Here is a 20,449-nt window from a genome sequence, read left to right as displayed (position 1 = left end):
CAGAAAGTTCCCGGTTCAAACCCCACCCGTGCCACATTTCTCCATGTAATTGGAGTTATGCCAGGAGGGGCATCCGGCGTAAAACCAATTCAATATGCAGATCCACACTGTGGTGACCCTGAGTACAAACAAGGGAGCAGCCGATGGGACTTACTTACTTAATGATTGAAATCCATCAACAATGCTGCTTGGGTTATCATGTGTACAACCTGGGCAACCTGTGTTTTTTTTCATTGGCTGATATGAGGTGCCCGCTCTGTGTGCCAGGGAGGAGGATCGCTGGAGCACATCTTGAGCTGTTGCCCAAGAGCACTGGGAGATGGATGCTACCGTTGGTGACATGACCAGGTGCTGAAGGTTATTGCAGAGGTCATCAGCACAGAGATCTCTAGCAGCAGGCAACAGCAACCAGCAGGGTATTCCATCACCTTTGTAAAGGCTCGGGAGAAGCCACGGCAGAGCCTAAGACCAACAGGAGGGCTGCTGGCAACAGCACGGGACTGGCAGCTGAAGGTTGACCTCGGGAGACAGCTTAAATTCCCGGAAAACATTGCAGTGACCACACTCAGGCCGGACATGGTCCTGGTGTCAGAAACAACAAGGCAAGTGGTCCTGCTGGAGTTGACTGTTCCCTGGAAAGACCGGATGGAGGAGGCCTTTGAGAGGAAGCGGGCCAAGTATGAGGAGTTGGCAAGCGAATGCCGAAGCAGGGGATGGAGGACTGGATGCAACCCCATTGAGGTCGGCTGCAGAGGAGTCGTTGGCCAGTCACTCATCGGAGCACTCAAGATGCTGAGATGTCAAGCATTTTTAGCGTCTAATGCAGATGGAAAAAGCACTATAATAAGGAGGATTTGCTTAAAAACGAGACCTGAAAGTTAAGCTACAATTTGCCAGAAGGTAAAGATGCTGAACATATGTACATACGAGGTCTGAAAAAAAAAGAAAAGTATCGGACCTTTATATTTTTTGCAAAAACCTGATGGATTTGAATCACGTGTGCTTGCATGAGCCACCCTTGAACCTTCGTGCGCATGCGTGAACTTTTTCACGCCTGTCGATTGCATCATTTTCTGGTAAGCAGTTTGTGTGAGGACGTGTGTTGTGCTCTCGCCGGATTTTCATTTCAAGGAAAAAGACGGAATGACTGGAGCAGCGCCGCATCAAATTTTGCCACAAACTGGGCGACAGCCAGGTGGAAACCGTTCGGATGATTCATACGACTTTCGGTGATGATGCTTTGGGCATCACACAGATTAAGGAGCGGTACAACCGGTTTACAGACGTCTTCACAACTGGTGGAGAGTGAGCCACGCTCCGGTCGGCCATCAACATGCTGAAATGACCAGATCATTTCCAAAGTGAACGCTGTGGTGATGTGGGACCGTCGTGTGACTGTCCGAGAAATTGCGGAAGAGGTGGACATCAGCACTTTTTCCGTACCTTCCACTGTGACAGAAGATTTGGCCATGAAAAGAGTGGCTGTGAAATTCATGCTGCTGCTGACGGCGGAGCAAAAGCGCCTCCGTGTTGAAGTCTCACAGGACATGCTGTGACATGCCCACCTCTTCCACAATTTCTCGGATAGTCACACGACTGAAAAGTCACCGAAAGCTGTCTAAATCTTCTGAATGGTTTCCACCTGGCTGTCTCCCAGTTTCTGGCAAAATTTGATGCAGCGCTGCTCCAGTCGTTCCGTCATTTTCCTTGAAATGAAAATCCGCCGAGAGCACTGCACATGTCCTCACACAAAGGCTGCTTACCAGAAAATGATGCAATCGACAGGCGTGAAAAAGTTCACGCATGCGCACGAACGTTCAAGGTTTGCTCATGCAAACACACGTGATTCAAATCCATCAGGTTTTTGCAAAAAATGAAAAGGTCCGTTACTTTTCTAACAGACCTTGTAAATCAAGAAATATATGGAAGCCCACAGTAATGTGAAGCACAGATTCAGAACATCATAGGAACAATGAATGTGCTGTTTAAATGTAACACAGTCATTTTACTGGTCATGAATCTGTTGTCACTGTAAAAAGAAAAAGAAAAAAAAACTGCTGCAGTCTCTAATAATTAATTCCTGTTATGAAGAGCAGACAGTACAGGTCGTCCTCCTGTTCCACATGAGCCATGGTCATGCACGTAAACACGCTGATGGAAGGACATGAATGAAGCTGTGCGCTCATAATGTGGACACATCAGCCGGCGCTGCGTTTCCAGGTGTCCAGCAAGCAGTGCGCCAAAGGACACTGTGTCATATGGCCCATAACTCACGTGGTGGACGTGACAGTCTGATCTGTTCACATGATCGCATGGAGCTTTTCACATGGGGCAGCTGCCTGATGTTGTGCGCGCTGGCGTGTTCACGGCTGCCCGTTGCAACCACGATATGTGTTTTTATGTATTTGCACGTGAGGATGGTACTCCCATGCACGCGCCTCACGGTGGAGTGTTGTAAGGTGCTACATGTTCTCCAGCTGTGACTTGCAGGTCCACAGATCCCAACAGCTGCTGCTCGCAGTGACACGTCCACCTTTTCGATCAGCATACAGAACAAAGTGTCACTCTCTGTTTCTTTGTTCTGTGATTATTTATTTTATGTATTTGTTATGTAATTATGTATGTAGTTATTATAGTATTTATGTATATACTTGTCCTGGCTGTGTCCTCTGTGTTTTTAATGTAACACGTTGTGTGCACTGAGCTGTCATTTCCAGCTATCAGTGAGTTGCTGGCCGGCGATCAGCTGAGAGGCGCCTTGCCGAGCTGTGTGCGCTCAGACGTGGCTGGCCGGTCCCCATGTGATCTTGTCTGTACATAATTATCAGCATGTCATGAGAGCATGTGAGCCCATCCCAGTGTCGGTTCATGGAGGTGGGGGAGGCGCAACACACTCGCACCCCGCATGTGTTGCAGGGGAAGGAGCACACTTGCACACCACAGTTGCATGACATATGTGTTGCTTGGTAACGGCACACTCGTGGGGCACTTAGACATTGTGGGGCCATTTGTACAGTGCACCTCGAATGTGGTCGCCTGCACTCTACTGCCGTGCCAGCTGCGTGAATAGCCCCGCTTTTTCTAAATTCCCATGAGTGGTGTTGGATGTTCATGCGTGGCACCTGCCGACACCTGCTGAGAAGGGGTTGAATGGGCACTCGCAGGGCTGGTATGAAGGCTGCCTCGATCACGTCATTTGGCCACAGTGCAACATGGGTAATGATTTCATGCAGCATGTCCGACCTGTGTATGACATGTTGTGTAAAAGCTGTGAACACGATCAGCTGAGAATGCAGCCTCATTTTGCCCACCGTTGGAATGAGTTACAGGCGCGAGTAGCACGTGAATGTAGAGTGCATGTGCTGTGCGCGGATGGTTGTGGCGACAGCTGTATGAGGCATTCAAGGCGGCTCTGATTTTTCGTGAGTGACATGCGATTCCTCCTTTGTGCACCAGTCTTCTTTAATCATGTTATGTATGGGGCCCTAAGGAATGTCAAACTCTCAAGCTGGAGGTACAAGGCAGAGAACCAATGAAAGGCCTGAACTTAAGGCTTCCAGTCCAGCCAGAAAGAAGGCAGCCAAAGATTCATTAGTGGCAGTAGCTTTCAATGCCAAAAAGGTTTTACAAAAGCAGCGGCTGCAGGCATTGAAGAAGCTTGCTGCCAAGAAACAAAGGCACTAATTTTCAATTCAGTGCGCACTGTTTGCACTGTTTGCACTGTGCACTGTATTTCATTAAATGTATTTAAGTGATGTCACTGTGTGTGGGGAGTCACTGCGTTATGGTAGGTGTGCTGTATATTTTCCTGTCAATCACACCTATGACAATGTCCAACCCATATGTCTTAGAGTTCAGAGAAGTCGATGTTGCTTCTGTATAAGGTTAATGGTGCGTTTACACATAGGCAGGATGTGTTACGAATGTCAAATTTGCATCATTCTTGGCATATTCCTGACATTCTTAACGTGACTTAATGCATCTGAATAGGTTTCTTAATAATGTGTGTTGGTGCGTGATATTTGCATGTTTTTGCTGTCAAAAAATCTTCCACGAATGTCACGCACCACCCTCATTTCGCCTCATGTCGTGGAGGTCGCAACTGAGCATGTTGATCCGTCTTGATTAGTGGTGATCCTTAATCGAGCGTGACAGCATTCTTCTCTGATGTGCACACAATTAAACCCTGCTGCATCCCAAATTCAGCTTCATTGCTACAATATGCCGAAGGAGGACAGTGATGCCAAGTCGGCTAAAAGTATCGTTCCAGTGCTCCTCGGTGCACTCCTGCAGGTGTTCCACCTGCTGCTGTGCCTGATGTTTGGGAAATACGAGTGAGACAAGAGCCGCGTGAAGCCACACATCTGACTCTCTCAGTCTCCTCCTCCTCTCTGCACCACTCCATGGCACAGAGCCCAACTAAGCATGCAGTCACAAAGTTCTTCTGCTGTGGATTTTGAGGAGCAAACTGGAGCGATCTGAATTGTTCAGCAACTGACAGTAGGATGAATATGGGTGTGTGTGTGGAGAAAATTTGCCTCATCCACAATGTGACAGAACGTAAAGATGTGCTGTTACACGCGATAGCGCGCAACAATGTGGAACATTATCCTTGACCATGCGTAATAGTTCCTGATAATTCTCCAGCAACACGTGCCATTAATCGTAACGTGTGGTAACAGGTTGCAGCAGTTCCTGAAGACACCTGATGCCTCTGTCCTGAATCATCATATTCTTGATCAGCGGCCAAGAATGTGTACTTAGTGGCATTCGTGACTTGCCGTCGTTATGTGTAAACACAGCATAACATAAGGTTTTGTTCTGCACTTTAAAAATTTAAGTGGCATTTGTGAATGTAACTCCATATTCTTTTGCTTGACAAAGGTTTCCCAAAGTTGTGCCTTGCCCATGTGGGTATATCAGCTCATGATAAATGACTGTCTGGATGCAGTGCCGTCTGAGATATTGGAGACCACTGGGTCAGCTTAGGAAAGGATGTACATTAACAAATGAAATGAAGTTGACCACACAAAATATGAAATACATTTACTTTGACTTCTGCTTGATTACACAGAGTACAAACCAAACATAAGAATCACTGATGATTACTTTTTTCCATTTTCCATTCTATCCCATTTTTTCTGTTTTGGGTTTATATTGTTTCATATTTTTTCTTTTGTTTTGGTTTATTAGGTTAATTAAAAAAGATTGTATTTACATATGGAATATTATTGGGCCTAAGTGAACACAGATGGTTCAAACTAAAATTGTTTCTCAATTAGACTTTTTCATGCGTATTTCTGGCAAAGTTATTGTTCTTAAGCTTTTTCTATCACAACCCTTTTAGAAGTGGGAAAAGAAATTCTCCAACCATCACCCATCCAATAAACCAGTTTAATTTCTAATCATTCAGTCATGTACTGAGTATATCACAAAATGAAATTAGCCAAGACTAATTTTAACAATCAAGTGTTATCATATCTTGCAGCTTACCTTTTTAGTCATCTTCTTTCCTGTGCCATTAAAATGCAAATTGCATTTTGCCCAAATGGGCAGTCTTTAGAAAGTTGAGGGGAAAAGCCCCTCATGTGTCACAGATCTGATTTTCAGTTAATAAACATCAGCCATTTTTTCTTTTGTTTCCTGCCATTAATCTGGCCATCTTGTGTTTTTACTTTTCTTTTTTCAGTCGGCAAAAATCTTGCGATCCTTAAATTTAATGGTCCTGCAGTATTACAGGAGCCTTGTTAATTGTGTCACCATAAATCAAATTCATGAGGTTTTTTTTTTATTGCACTTCATATTTTCCTCGGCTTGTTTCCATATATGGGGTCGCACACTTCTGTCTTCCAGAGGCGCAGCTCTAAAACAACAGTCCTAAACAAAATCACTCAAATACTTCATGTTGCACTCAGATCACAGCGTTCAGCCCCACGGCGCGGTGTTTGTTTTGAAATGGTGAATGTTTGTGTTCAGCGTTTCAGAACAAAAACTGTCACGGACAATGACTAGACTTGAGGGGATTGTTTTACATTTGAACATTTATAGAGTAAAATTTAAACCAAAACAAATTTGGTCATTTTAAACATAAACAGAAGCTCATGGATAAGGAGCTGGTTTGCCAGTGTGTAGACCTGGGTTCGAATCCCACTTGAATCCTTGGACAAAACTACGTTTGCGTTGTCTCAGTTCACTCAGCTGTGAATGGGAGGCGTCCTTGGCTGGGGAGGTAACATGTATTGGTCCAACACGTGTGTGTGTGTGTGTGTGTGTGTGTGTGTGTGTGTGTGTGTGTGTGTGTGTGTGGTGTGTGTGTGTGTGTCATAGACTCTCATTTGCTTCACGCACAGAATCTGGAGATAAGCAGCGGCACCAGTGGCTCTCTGGGCTGATACAGGATTTACTTGTTTTTATTTAAAGGACACGTTACAACAGAATTGACGACAGCTCGGATATTTTTCTATTAGAGGTCATGTGATGATATACTTGTATTAATTTTTGCCCCAGTCAAAATTAACAGACTGCTGAGAACAAACTACTCGTTACTACTTGTTATATCCGAGTGTTTCGACAGGGTTTATGTCCCTCTGAGCAAACACCTGTTTGTGCAGAGTGAATAGAATGTAGACAGAACGCAGCAGTGTGATGTCGTGTCATGATGGCTTGATTTTTAAATGATAGCTGTGTTAATTTTGATGCATTCACAGTTAGAAAAATTAAAAAGCATTGGGAGTGAAGTGTGTCATGTTTCTGTCTGTATGGAAACACTGAACTGGACATCGCAAGCGACACCCGTGCACATCCATGAGCTGGTAGAAAGTCCATTTTTCCTGAAATCAGGGGTGCCACCAGGGCTTTTGGGCCCCATGAAAAGAAATCTGACTGGGCCACACCCCATATTATTTTGTCAGTATTATAATGTATTAGGGGCCCCTGTCAATCATGGGCCCCGAAAATCCTTCTCCATATTCTCCACTTTTCGGCACCCCTGCCTGCAAGGAACATATTCCTGACTTTTTTCAATGTACAAAATTCAGGGATGTCCAGGCAGCCTGTGAAAAACAGCGGCATGGTGGGAGTTTCAGCTACACATTCAAACAGCTGGGTTAAAAGAGCGTCATAGTTTCACGTCTGCATTCCTGGCAGCAGTTATTACAGGATTAAAACAGGGTCGTCCTCCAGTACAGAGAGCGGACTGAGCACACATCTGGATCGGAAATCCAACAGAGTCTCTAAAAAATGAAAAGAGTCTACTTTTTGTTCCGACCACTGAACCGGGCGGCATGTCCGACACTTGTGCACATCTGCGAGCCGGTTGGAAGTCTTAAAGCTCCTGAAAATAGCATATTCCCAACTTTTTGTTGCCGCCAGAAGAGGAGGTACTGCTGGCCCACCACCAGAGGGCGCCCTGCCTGAAGTGCGGGCTTCAGGCACGAGAGGCGCTGCCGCCACAGACACAGCCAGGGGTGACAGCTGTCACTCATTATCTCTTGACAGCTGTCACCCATTCATGCTTCATCATCTCACTCCATAAAACCCGGACATCATCTCCACCTCATTGCCGAGATATCATCGAACCGTTCAGGTACTATTCTCAGCCTTAAAGTAAACTGTGTGTCGGTCTGAACACTTTTTTGCAGCCGCTTTCCTGTGGTGTTCCTTATCTGTGAGACCGGCGTTTGGTGTGAATCAGCGACGGCTTCGCTTCACACCTCTACCATATAAGTGGGTAGACAGGAGCTGCACGAGTGTGTGTTAGAGGTGGAGGTGGAATTCCCACCGTTGTTGTTACTGGGTGTGCACACACCCATATCTTATTGTCTCTGCTCCCTGCCAGCAGTACCAGATCCGACCTTTGAAGACGGTGGCCACCTGGGGACTCGGGACTTGGCGGCTCCAGTATTCTCCAGGTTCGGTGGCGGAGGAAATCGTGTGGTTCCGGTTCATCTCAGGACAGACGTCTTCTATCCTCGAGCCTGCCCAAACGTCACCCTTGTGATTGACTGTCTGTAAAATTTCACATTCCTCTGTGTTGTGCTCATTCACAACAGTAAAGTGTTCGTATTCGACTCTTTCATTGTCCGTTCATTTACGCCCCCTGTTGTGGGTCCGTGTCACTACACTTTCACAACACTTTTTCCAAGTATCTTCTTGCAGATCCGCTGATCTGAATGAATGCTGACTCATCACTTTCATATGACTGGTCAGTCGTTTCATGATCTGATGTTGTAAAGTTTGTTTCACTCCATGTGTTCGCTGTTGTGCTGTTTCTGCGTTCTCTCAGACTGATGTCCCCCACCGAGAAATGAGTAAAACATTTTCTGGAAATGCACCTGCTGACTCTCTAAGCAAGAGGTTTAATTAGCAGTAAAGTTTGTCAATGACCACTAATCGCAACCACATGTGCACAGATAGACTTACAATGGTGTTGTGTTGTTCAACAGCACGTTAAATAACACGCGACATGTCCTTCAAACCAGGCAACAGTGGCCTTGGTGGCCACCAGACAGAGGTTTTAGAAATGGCAACCACTATATACCAACACAGTATCACAAACAGGTCCTCACATTTTGATGCAAATAGTTTATTTTGACTGAACATCAAATCTGTACACTCTGAAGATTAGCGTACCCTTGTTGGTTCACGGTGACCGTAACCTTATCTATGCAACATAACCAAAACCACAACACTGATGAATGTTCCCTGATGCAGCAGAGGTGAAACAGATTGTCATGATGTAAGTAAGTTGATCTGTGTTTATAGTGACACACGCTGGCCATTTCTAACAAAGCTGCACACTTAGTTGATGAGATACGCTGGAGAGCATTTTAATGCCTCATCTTTGCATTCTTCAATCATCTGCTTGTTTAACACCTTCTTGCTCGTAAGTAAAGTAGTTAAGCAGAGTTTAATGATTCAGTGTTTGTATTGTGTGTTTTGTTGCAGTTTGCGATGCTGTGTATCATAAGCAGCTCATCCCAATATCTTTACTGTGTTGGCAGGTTATCTAGGTTGTTTTACCAGTCTTACTAGTCTATTTAAATCCATTGATTTCATTTATGAAGCTAACTCAAGGCGCTTCACACGAGTAAGATCTAACTTAACCAACCCCATTACCAATTTAATTACCAGTCTCACTCTGCAAATTACTATTATATTCCGACTTTATTTACATGATTTTCAGTGTCTCTGTATGAGAATGGCATTATTTGTACTAGTGGAAGTGATTAGACTAAAACAAAACTTTATTTTCTGATTAGTTTCACAGATTCAGTAATTAGGAAGCTGTGTCCACGACGCTCTGGAGTAACGGAGACCGAACTTTATTCCCGCGTCTGGCTCATCGTTCAACCTGCAGTTACTGACTGTTTAACTATCTGTCAACTCGTGCACAATAGGCACACACGCTGGAGGACAGAATAGTGAAAAAGCAGCAACACGGCGGGCTACGTACGAGGGTAGGCTGAAAAGTTCTAAGGCTCACTATGAAACAGTTAATGCATTAACTGCATCATAGTGCCTTAGAACTTTTCAGCCTACCCTCGTACAGCAGACGCTGTAAAGGAAGACAGCTATTCCTCATCTCTCCAGTCTTCATTGTATCCTTTTGCGATAAATCCACGATGGAAGAGAATACAGAGGTGAGACACCCCAAACCCCCCCCAACTCTTCTAGTCAGCTGGAAACTAGGTAAGTCTTATCCATCAAGTTCAAGAAAGACCTCTGTGAGCACGGAAGCAGCTAGAGCACGCGCAAAAGGCAGAAGCTGCAAAAGCGCGCACCACACTCGTAACGACAGACAGAGGTAACATTAGAAACAGCTGTGCTCACTATAGCATAGGGATGGGTATTGATAAGATTTTATCTATCGATTCCACTTATCGATCTGATTCCTTATCGATTCCCTTATCGATACCTCCTGTGAATTTTCTGTGTACTACAAGTAGGCTTTACAGGTTTTCTATGTCATCAACATTTTACACACACACACACACACATCTTCAATCGCTTAGTCCAATCAAGGGTCATGGGGGGCTGGAGCAGGGCCACAAACAGACAAACAAACACATTCACACCTACTCGCACACCTACGGACAATTTAAAGATTCCAATCCACCAAACCCGCATGTCTCTGGATGTGGGAGGAAACCGGAGCACCCGGAGGAAACCCACACAAACATGGGGAGAACATGCAAACTCCACACAGAAAGGTCACAGGCGGGAATTGAATCCATGACCTTCTCGCTGTGAATCAACAGTGCTAACCACTAAGCCACCGTGCTGCCCATCAATATTTTAGTGAGTCTTAAAATAAATAAATATGAAATTGGTCACTGGATCCTTAAACTCTGGACATAAATAAACTCAACATGGTGGATCCTTGATCTGTGGACATGAATAAAAATAAACAGTCTCTGTTGTTTTTGTCAAAAGTATTTCCTTTCAGACATTATTGGCACAAATGTCTCTCCATACATCTGAGCTGAGCTCTTGCAGCTGGCTGTGCTGCACGTCAGGATGTAATTCATAAAGAATGCAGGACGTCTCATTTTGGGGGGAAAAAAATGTTTTAGTGGATTGTAGTTTCTTGTCTGTATGACAGCATTTGGAAAGAGGTGTCATTTTATTTAAAGTGCCAATTCATTTTGAAGTTATTAATTCCGACTGGACTCTGTCTCTGCAGAGAGCCGTGCAGCGTTTAGAGCTGTGCAAACAGAACGAAGGATGATTCTCGTTTCTTGACTGCAACAAGACAAGAGTCCCAGTTAATGACTTTAATCCACACAAAAGTGACTCACGATTGACATATTTTAATGGCTTTGAGTGGGGTTAAGAAGTGGACTTGCCGCTTCTGAAGAGTTATTATTACTATTATTGCTGTTGTTGCTATTATTATTAATATATGAGGTCTGTGAGAAAAGTATCCAACCTTTTTATTTTTTTCAAAAACCATATGGATTTGAATCACGTGTGATTGCATCAGCCAAGCTTGAACCTTCGTGAGCATGCAAGAGTTTTTTCACGCCTGTCGGTGACGTCATTCGCCTGTGAGCACGCCTTGTGGAAGGAGTGGTCCAGCCCCTCGTCGGAATTCCTTTGTCTGAGAAGTTGCTGAGAGACTGGCGCTGTGCTTCATCAAAAGGTTTTCAAAAACTGTGAGGCACATCCGAGTGGACACCATTCGAGAAATTCAGCTGGTTTTCGGTGAAAATTTTAACGGCTGATGAGAGATTTTGGAGTGTTTCTATTGGTTTAAGGACTTCCCACGGAGCGGGACGTCGCGCAGCACTCAGAGGTGACGTCATCATCCTGTTTCAAGCTGAAAACCTCCAAATTTAAGCCTCTGTTGACCCAGGACGTCGTGAGAGAACAGAGAACTTTCAGAAGAGGTTGGAATCAGCAGGTTATCCGGACATTCCACTGTTAAAGGAGATTTTTTTAATGAAAGATATGTGTGGACGGATTGGCGCGTCAGCTCACAGCCGGCGCGGCGCGCCCACCACAGGAAAAACACCTCCGTTGGAAGCCTTAAGGACAAGTTGGAACATGCCCTGCTGTTAAACAATTTCTCAGATACTCACTCAACTGAAAGCCACCAAAAGCCGCCTGGATTTTACAAATGGTTATCAACACGGAGGTGTTTTTCCTGTGGCGGGCACTCCGAGCCGGCTGCGAGCCGACGCGCCAATCCGTCCACACATATCTTTCATTAAAAAAATCTCCTTTAACAGTGGAATGTCCGGATAAACTGCTGATTCCAACCTCTTCTGAAATTCTCTGTTCTCTCACGACGTCCTAGGGCAACAGAGGCTTAAATTTGGAGGTTTTCAGCTTGAAACAGGATGACGACAGCGGTTCGGAGCGCTGCGCAATCCCGCTCTGTGGGAAGTTCTTAAACCTCTCTCACAGAGACGGGGAGCCAGTGTAAAGATGCCAAAATAGGTGTGATATGTTCAGACCTTTTGCTGTGTCAAAAGTCATTGTGGTGTGATGTAATATTGTCTGTTAATATTTGTGACTTCCATAAAAGAATACTGATTTGAACAGCCAGAAAACACGCTTTTAATACCGTACAAAACAGTTAGTAATTAAATGCCACATTTAACCAGAAAGCAACATTTTAAGGTCATTTTTGCAAAAAAAAAAAAAATCCCTGTTCCAACCCCCCCCCCCCCCCCCCCACACACACACATCTAATGCTGCCTTTTCTATTTTTGAAAATTGCTGTTTTGTTTTATTATTATTATTTTTATACTTTCACCCATGCAAATGCAAAGCTCGTAGTCAGCACAGTATCTGTGCAGTAGCATTGCATACAGGGTTCTCGCCAGTGCAGTTGAGCATAGGGGGGCCCTATGCTGTGATTTGGATCCCCTATGCTGTGATTTAACAAGCATCGGGGGCTTTTCATTTTTTTTGTTTTTTTGTTTGTTTTTCTTTTTTAAGGGACATGTTGCACATTATTTAACATCCCAGTTATCAACACAAAGTGGCCTTCAAAGGAAATAGTGTTTCAAAGGGTTATAAACTTCAAAATTGTCTCGCCGGGTGCCCTCAGACCCTCCTACAAAACTCGCAGCTGCAACCCTCGTTGCGCGGCTATGCCCGCTAAGTTACCCGCCGTGCTGTGAACAAAAATCCCGGTAAGAACTCTGGCATAGAAATCCATGTTTCCACATCCTGCTGCTGGAGGACAGACATTTATGTTTCTGGAGAAGCGGGGAGCTGCTCAGCGGGGCTGAGGGTCTTTGACGTCATGATGCACATGTCATTATTGTGTTTGTACTCTGTGATTGTCACTTTCTAGAGGTTTCTAATGATGCTTTTAATGTGTGTCTGTTTTCAGGTAAGAGGAAGCCAGTGCTCAAGCTCTCCAAAGAGGTGTTTGAGCAGCCTCCTCCTGATGCAGTGTAAGTCTTTTAATTCTGTCTCCTTGCACACACTAATACATGTTGTGAGTGTTGTTCGTGCAGGAAACTCAGTCTGAATGTCGTACAATTAATGTTAAAAATATTTCTCTGTACTGTGTATCAGTATATTAATTTATGGCACTGTACATAAATTTTAGGCATATTTAATATGACTAAAAGTTTGGAGAACAATGAAATGCTGCTACATATTTAATATTTACAACAGGGTTCCTGAAGATTCTTAAAAAGCCTTTGAATTTGTTAATCTAAATATGAGGCCTTAATGTTATTAAAAAGTCTTAAATCAGACTTTCAAAAGTCCTAAAAAAATGCCCAAACATGGGAAGCAGGAATTTATTCATGCTTTTTTCTGAAATATAAATTATCAAAATAAATGGAAATATATTTTGTTTTTGTAATTCAGTGAAAGCCAGTCGTAACTCCAAACAAACTGAGAAAGCGGAATCAACAAATTGCTTTTGTTTCTTGTCGGGACGCTCAGAGCAGCAACACTTTCAGCCAGCTCGATGTAACAGGATGGCAATCAAGGCAGTGAAATCCCGCATGCAAAATGAGGAGCACAGAACTGAAAATCAGCACGTATGCCTCAGTTCTGGTCTGGCTCTGCCCTCGTCTCTACGACACTCCCACCTCCAATACCAGTGTCACAAACCAAACAGTCCCTGTAAAAATCGGTCCCCCCGATGACGCGGTTCACTGATTTTTCACCTCGTTTCTGCTTAAAATGACCTTGTTCCTCCTTAAAACTGACTTTAGAATGATTTAAGAAGTTTTACCTTTTATCATCTGATGGTTAATAATCCCATTAATCCATTTGATCACTTTGGGTGAAGAGACTCCGTCTCAGCTGTGATCCGAAGTGACGCACGCCCAGATGCAAAAGGCGGACCGATTTTCTGGGTGGACCGTTCGGTCTGCGATACCGGCACCAGTGCTAGCAGATCTTCAGACAGCACTTGGATGTACACCTCTCTTATGGTGATGTTGGTCTTCAAGACTGTTTCCGACGAGCATAAAAAAGTCTCAGAAAGCCTTAACTCATCTTGCCTTAATGTCTGTACAAACCAGTAAATAAAATGACACACTTTTCTCCTTAAACATCTCTTGCAGATGGCCTGTTGCATTTCTAATCAGTTTTTTGCAATTTATTTAAAAATTATTGTTGGTTCTAAAAGAGAAGGAAGTAGCTTCTTCCCTTTTTGAAATCATCTCTATCCATCCAGCCAGGCTCTGTTGTCTTCCATTTTTTGATGCACCACTCATGGCCCTTCTGATGTCTCCTTGATCACCCCGTTGAGTTGGTGGAACTGAAAAAAGTCACAAAGGGCAAGTCTGGTGAATGCACTGGACGCTCCAGGGTTGGGGCGTTTGTCTCCTGTAGAATCTTTGAGATCTGTAAGGCACTGTGGGCTGGAGTGTTGTCATGATGGACCCACATATTGTTCTGCGCCAGATTATTTCTTTCCCTCGACTGATCTCATGCGGCTACAGAGGATCGCCTTCTTAGTGAGATGGTCTTGACACTGGTAGAAACTCAAGCTGGGCAATACCCTTGGTGTCAAAAAATGTGATTAACATCACCCTTGACCTTACGCTTTCACATAGTTGCTTTCTTTCATCTTGTGGACTGGACTCTTCCACTGTTGACTTGGATACTTCATTTCAAGCTCATATTTGAGCCATATTTGCAGTATTAGTCTCTAAGCAGGCCTGTGTTGTTCTTGAGATGCTTGATAGTCATCATTGTCTAAGTATTCCAATGACCACTCTAAAATATCTGGACGATGAGGACAAAATTTGACTGAGATCATTTAAATCAGTGAAGAGGAGTTGTGATTAGACACATGTTTTATGCCAGATGCCCTTAATGATGGAATTTCACATTACATAGAGAATGGGCAGACATGGTCTTGAACCCAGAACCTTCTTCTCTGTGCACTAACCACTTGACCACCACACTGACCAATAACAACACAATTAAGATGTGTTTTAAACTGCTAATTCAAAACCTTTTTTCATTGTTCTTCAGGTTCTTTTTAAAAATTGACAGCAAAGTAACGTTTGTTCCCACTTTTTGTGCCGATCTGAAAAACTATCCCATCTGTGGGTTTTGTGAGCTGTAACACTCCTAGTATGCAGTGAAAGTATCAGTCGTATAGAGAAATTCAGTTTTCTTAGCAGTGACCTTCATGTAATTTTATCAAGGTATCAGATCGCTGAACAGAGGTGTTTGGTGATAAATGTACCTTTGAAGGAGAACAAAGATCCAAGTCTTTAGGAACTTGATTAGTGGTGTAACACATCGTACTTACTTCTTCATCCATAACACCCCACGCTCAACTTTTGCACACATAGATTAATTGCAAAGATTTTGTAGTACTGAGAAATATAGATTTATTGCTATTTAGAATTGCTTTTAAAGTAATAATTGCATACATTGTGTAATTGTGTTCATAAAGTTTGTGCGTCGTGTTGCTGTCCTGAGCCCACTGAGCCCAGCACCTGTGGAGCCAAGAGACTGGGAGTCCACTGAACTGCTGCAAAAAAAAATCAAAAATAAAAAGGGTTTTGCCGAGTGGTTTTCCTGCCGGAAGAACGACATTTTTTTTCCTGACAGTGCTACAAAGGAAGTTATTATTAATGTTGGGAATCGGAGGTGTTGTACTGACCTGAGTATTATTGAGAGAGTTTTCCAGTCGACTCGAGGAATTATTGCAAATATGCCGGACAGCCTGACAGTCGTGTCATATCACGGCAGACACAATTTTTGACACCAATAAAAAATATGTGCAACAGACACATACACAAAAATACAGTAAGATAACCATAAGTTGTGTGCGTATACATTTGACAAGTATTTTGAACTATAATTTAATAGGTAGTGCAAAAAAAAACCTAAATCAAATATTTTTAGGTTGACTAAGGTAGTAAAACAAAATTCCCCAAAACAACTGATTTATGTGTTCATTGTAAAGATAACAAAGCTTGAATATATTTACTGCATGCATCCATATTGTTTTCCGAGTTCATTAAGTGAACCCAGTTTTCAGAAGTTTCCAACTTGGGATTTCTGCGTCATCTTGAGTGCAAATTCAGTATAACGCTGTTAGTGACACCAAATCACATTTAAACGAGACAGAGTGACCTTTTATCTTTGGCCAGCTTTCATTTCTATTACCAATGGTAATGCTGCATCGCGGCTAGCTGCCTCTGACCTTGGCGAGGTTCTGCAAAGCACTGGTTCTTCATCCAATTCGAACCTGAAAGTCATAACTTCAACATTCACCACAAACAAATATTTGGACATCATGTGCTTCAGTTGTTGTGGCCTGTTTTCCTGTGCTTTGGGTCTGCATTCCTTCTTTTACAAATGAACCAGATTGTTGCTTTTCCCACAACTAATTATGGTCTCATTCATTGCATGTGAATTATTACAAATTCAACAATAATCAGTTCCAGACCTTTTACATCTGGGCATGAAACTGCTTTCAGTCAACCGTCCAGTTACTTATGGACTCAGAAAATGAGGACTGTATAAAAATAGCTTGAGTCCTAAATGGTTAATACGGTGTTTTGGTTAAATTTGTTGAATTAAAGCTGAAAGTTTACACTTCAAGCATGAAGCACTTTGAAGATGCAAAATTATAAAATTGTTCACTATCCAAATACTTATATACCCGACTCAGTGACTGCTTGATTACCAAAGTTGATTCATCATTGCAATCTGACCCCCAACAAGAAGGTCCTGGTAGTCTAGGACCTAGCTGAGACATGTTTGCACATCATTTTGGAGAGGATAACTCAACGGTTCGAGTCTAATATGACCCCAATGAACAACTTAGGATATGTGCCAAAATCTCTGTCTGGGACAAACAGCCTGAAAATGACCACGCCTTTTTTCATCTTGAGTATTACTTCAAATACAGCTGTATTTTTGGGTAGCTGGGATCTGTTGCTGCAAGTACTGCCAATGCAAGGGAGGTTATTGCTGCAGAAACCCTGATAATCTTCATATCTGGATTTTGTTGTGCTTACATGTTTGAAAAGAAACAGTAATGTTATAAGTAATGTTAGAAGTTGTATTATGGCTGTTGGGAAACTTCCCTGATAATCTTTAAAACATTTAAGATCTCTAGATACGGCTGTCTGCTAAAGAAACAATTTTGATTTATATTTTTCCACTTTAAATCAGTATTCCTTTGATAACAGTATGACTGAAAATAAAATTAGTTTTCTTTCCATGTACTGAATGAATGAATTTATTCAGCACACACAGATCCAAAACAATAAAACATACAAAGAACGAGAGAAAATAATCCTCACTGTGCACACATGCGCCTGAAAGGGTGTAGGCAGAAGCAAAAGCTTATAAATGCCTACCCATTTAACCAAAAATAAAAACTGTACATATGTATATAAATTATACATATACCTAATACAAGTGTAAATTGATCCCTGAACTACAATTTCAAAAACACAAACGTGCAAGCAGCAGTGCACCAAAAACAAGACAAAATCAATAAACCTAATTTAACATTCTATAGCGAGCAATCAAATAGTTTCTGTGGAGCCTTTTAAAACCAACCAAAGTACAAAGTGGTTTTATGTTATCCGGGCAGTTATTCCAAGTGTTAACACCTTCAACAGAAACACAACGACTTTTATGGTAGTTTGATTCTTTAATTTCTGAAATAACAATGTTCCTCGTAGATTATAAGTGGAGTTTAAATAGGTCCTGGTCATGTTGTGGTCAAAGTTTATTTTGTAATTGAACATAATTTGTATTATGATATAATCAATCAAATCCCAAAATTTCAAAATATGCAAACGGACAAACAATGGATTTGTTGGCTCACAATATGGTTTCTTATAAATAATTCTTATAGCTTTCTTTTGAAGTAGAAATATAGGATTTATATTAGTTTTGTAGGTGGTTCCCCAATTTTCAATACATTAGGTCAGATATGGAGCGAGTAATGAATGATATAAGGTAACTAATGAATGTTGGAGGAGGAAGTCTTGTGCTTTATACAAAATAGCAATGATCTTGACATTTTAGATTTAACATTTATGTGTTTTCCAACTTAAATTAACATTAATAAAGACCCCTAGAAATTTAGTTTAATTTATGAGTTAAATTTCAACATTGTGTACTCATAAATTTCTACATAAATTCCTGGGCTTATTACCAAATACAATACACTTTGTTTTGCCAAAGTGAAGCGACAGTTTGCTAGAATCAAACCATTCCTTGAACGTCTGTATTTCTCTCTCCATCGTGTCCAGAACATGTCCCAAATGACTCCACTACAAAACAGTCGTGCCATCAGCAACTAAAATACAACACACAAACTTGGAAACTAGACATATGTCGTTAATATATAAAAAAACACCAATGGCCCAAGGGCTGAGTCCAGGGGCACCCCACAAATGCACCTCAAAAATTCAGAGTTTACCCCACCCAAGTGAACGTATTGATACCTGTTGTACTGTAATAAGTTGACCTACTTATTTTAGCCATTTTCTCTTAAAATATCAAAATAGAAATTTTTACACCTTTCTATGACCGTCTCAAACATTTACTGGTCATTCTGAACATTTTGAATACCTTGGAAAATCTATAGCGGCTGCACTTTAGGAAATACAGCTGTATTTGAAGTAACACTTGGGACGAAAAAGGGCGTTGGTCATTTTTTTTTTTTTAAAAGGCGTGGTCATTTTCAGGCTGTTCATCCCAGATAGAGATTTTGGCACATATCCCAAGTTGTTTATTGGGGTCACATTAGTCGAGAACAATTGAGTTATCTTCTCCTAAATGATGTGCGTACATGTCTCAGCTGGGTCCTCTACTATGGGTTCCTTCCCACAGTATCCTGTTCCTTTGTGGGTTGATGTGGGTACTCTGGTTTCTGCTCACCATTGACCAAGACACTGTCTGGGGTTGGTGCCCAGTGGTAGACTGTGGCTTCTCATCCTCTTAGTGGTTGGAATGTGTAATCAGGATGGTTTAAATGTAGAAGGCAAATTAGATTGTGTGTAATGTCATTGTCTTAATAGCATGTGTCACCTGTCTGATTATTTCTGTTTTCTCACAGGCCTCCCAGAGATTTGGATTCGAAGGCTTGTGTAACGATCGGAGAGAAGGTAATGTCAAAGTCAATTTATTTTCATTTATATAGCGCCAAATCACACAAAGTTGCTTCAAGGCGCTTCACACAGTAAGGTCTAACCTTACCAACCCCCAGAGCAAGTGCACAGGTGACAGTGGTAAGGAAAAACTCCCTCTGAGGAAGAAACCTCAAGCAGACAGACTCAAAGGGGTGACCCTCTGCTTGGCCATGCTACAGACAGACATTACAAACAATTCACAAAACGAAAATTAAATTCACAAAAAGGTAATTTTCATCTTGCTCATTTATTGAACTCATTTGTGGATCTGGACATACGTGGTTACCTTTGTAATACCGTTGGAGGTTAGAATTTATTCTTTGACCATTGATATGGCTAGTTGTTCTTTACTTCTTCCTTATGTGTAAAGAAACTATACTTTGAGTTGATGGATATCTTACTTTAATTCAAAAGTGTAGAAGCTTATAATTAAGCAGTGAATTGAATTGACCCACAAACAAAAATGCAATCCTTAAAGAACCGTTATTACCTCTGCAGCAGAAACTCCATCAAATCAGTAGATTTTTCTTTTCACTGTCAGAGATGGCTGCACTTCTCCTGATAGATTTGACACTCGGAATCTAAATCTGCTTGTTGGATTGTGAATTCCTGCAGTTAATTAGAAAAATCCAACTAAAATAATGAACAGACAAGGCAGAAAATGCCCCATAATGCATTGTGCTACCAGCAGAGTAAATATTGCACTCATCAGCCAATGACAGAAGCCTGCACATGGTCAGCCTCCGTAGAGAGCACGGTTGATGTTGTTCAGTCATGATTTGAGCATTTTGTCACTTTTGTATCACAGAGTGTGTTTATACGTACAGTTCTGAGCAGGGAAAATGATAACTGCACTTTCTGGAACTAGCTCTTCAGTAATCTGTATCTTCCATGCCCCTTTCCCATATATTCAGCGAAATATATTTGGATTTTCGTTTTTTTAAAAGATTTTTGTTTTGAAATTTGGCGTTTCCAAAATTCCTTAAAAGTTGGCTGAAATGGACTGTGCGTCAGTATGACTTTCCAAAATGTACCATTCATTCCCAATTGACCTTATTTTTCACTTTTATTTCACTATTTCAATGGGACTTTGCTTCCTTTGCCTCTTGTGCTTCACTTTTGTTCATATTCATGAGCAAAACATTGTCATTGCAAGAAGACAGTGGACTGGGTATAAAAATGTCTCTATTTTTCCCTACAGTTACCTTTTACCCATCAGAAAGCAATATCGTGTCCTAAAAAGTCATATTTAGAAGTGAAAAAAAAAAAATCAAATCTTGTACTTAGAAAACATTTTATAGCGTTCTCAGAGTTGTGCACACGGTGTGAAGCTCGTCCACATGTGGAAC

General features: G+C 42.1%; 1 protein-coding gene across 3 annotated transcripts in view; it reads left to right on the top strand.

Moving 5' to 3' along the window:
* map2k6 (mitogen-activated protein kinase kinase 6) overlaps window positions 1-20,449 on the top strand; it is a 250,419-nt gene that overhangs the window by 141,520 nt on the left and 88,450 nt on the right. Inside the window, exons 1-2 of one of the 3 annotated variants that reach the window (XM_034193372.1) lie at window positions 12,803-12,911; window positions 19,028-19,076. The exons of 1 other annotated variant lie outside the window; for it this stretch is intronic. The gene's annotated coding sequence lies outside the window, so the exon portion shown is untranslated. Of the gene's footprint in view, window positions 1-12,802; window positions 12,912-19,027; window positions 19,077-20,449 lie in introns of those variants that run through there. One more of the 3 variants, XM_034193371.1, reaches the window with a different exon arrangement.

Source organism: Thalassophryne amazonica, chromosome 18, assembly GCF_902500255.1.
Source record: "Thalassophryne amazonica chromosome 18, fThaAma1.1, whole genome shotgun sequence".
NCBI lineage: Eukaryota > Metazoa > Chordata > Actinopteri > Batrachoidiformes > Batrachoididae > Thalassophryne > Thalassophryne amazonica.
Note: the sequence above shows the minus strand (reverse complement) of the source record. Positions and strands in the feature narration are given on the sequence as shown.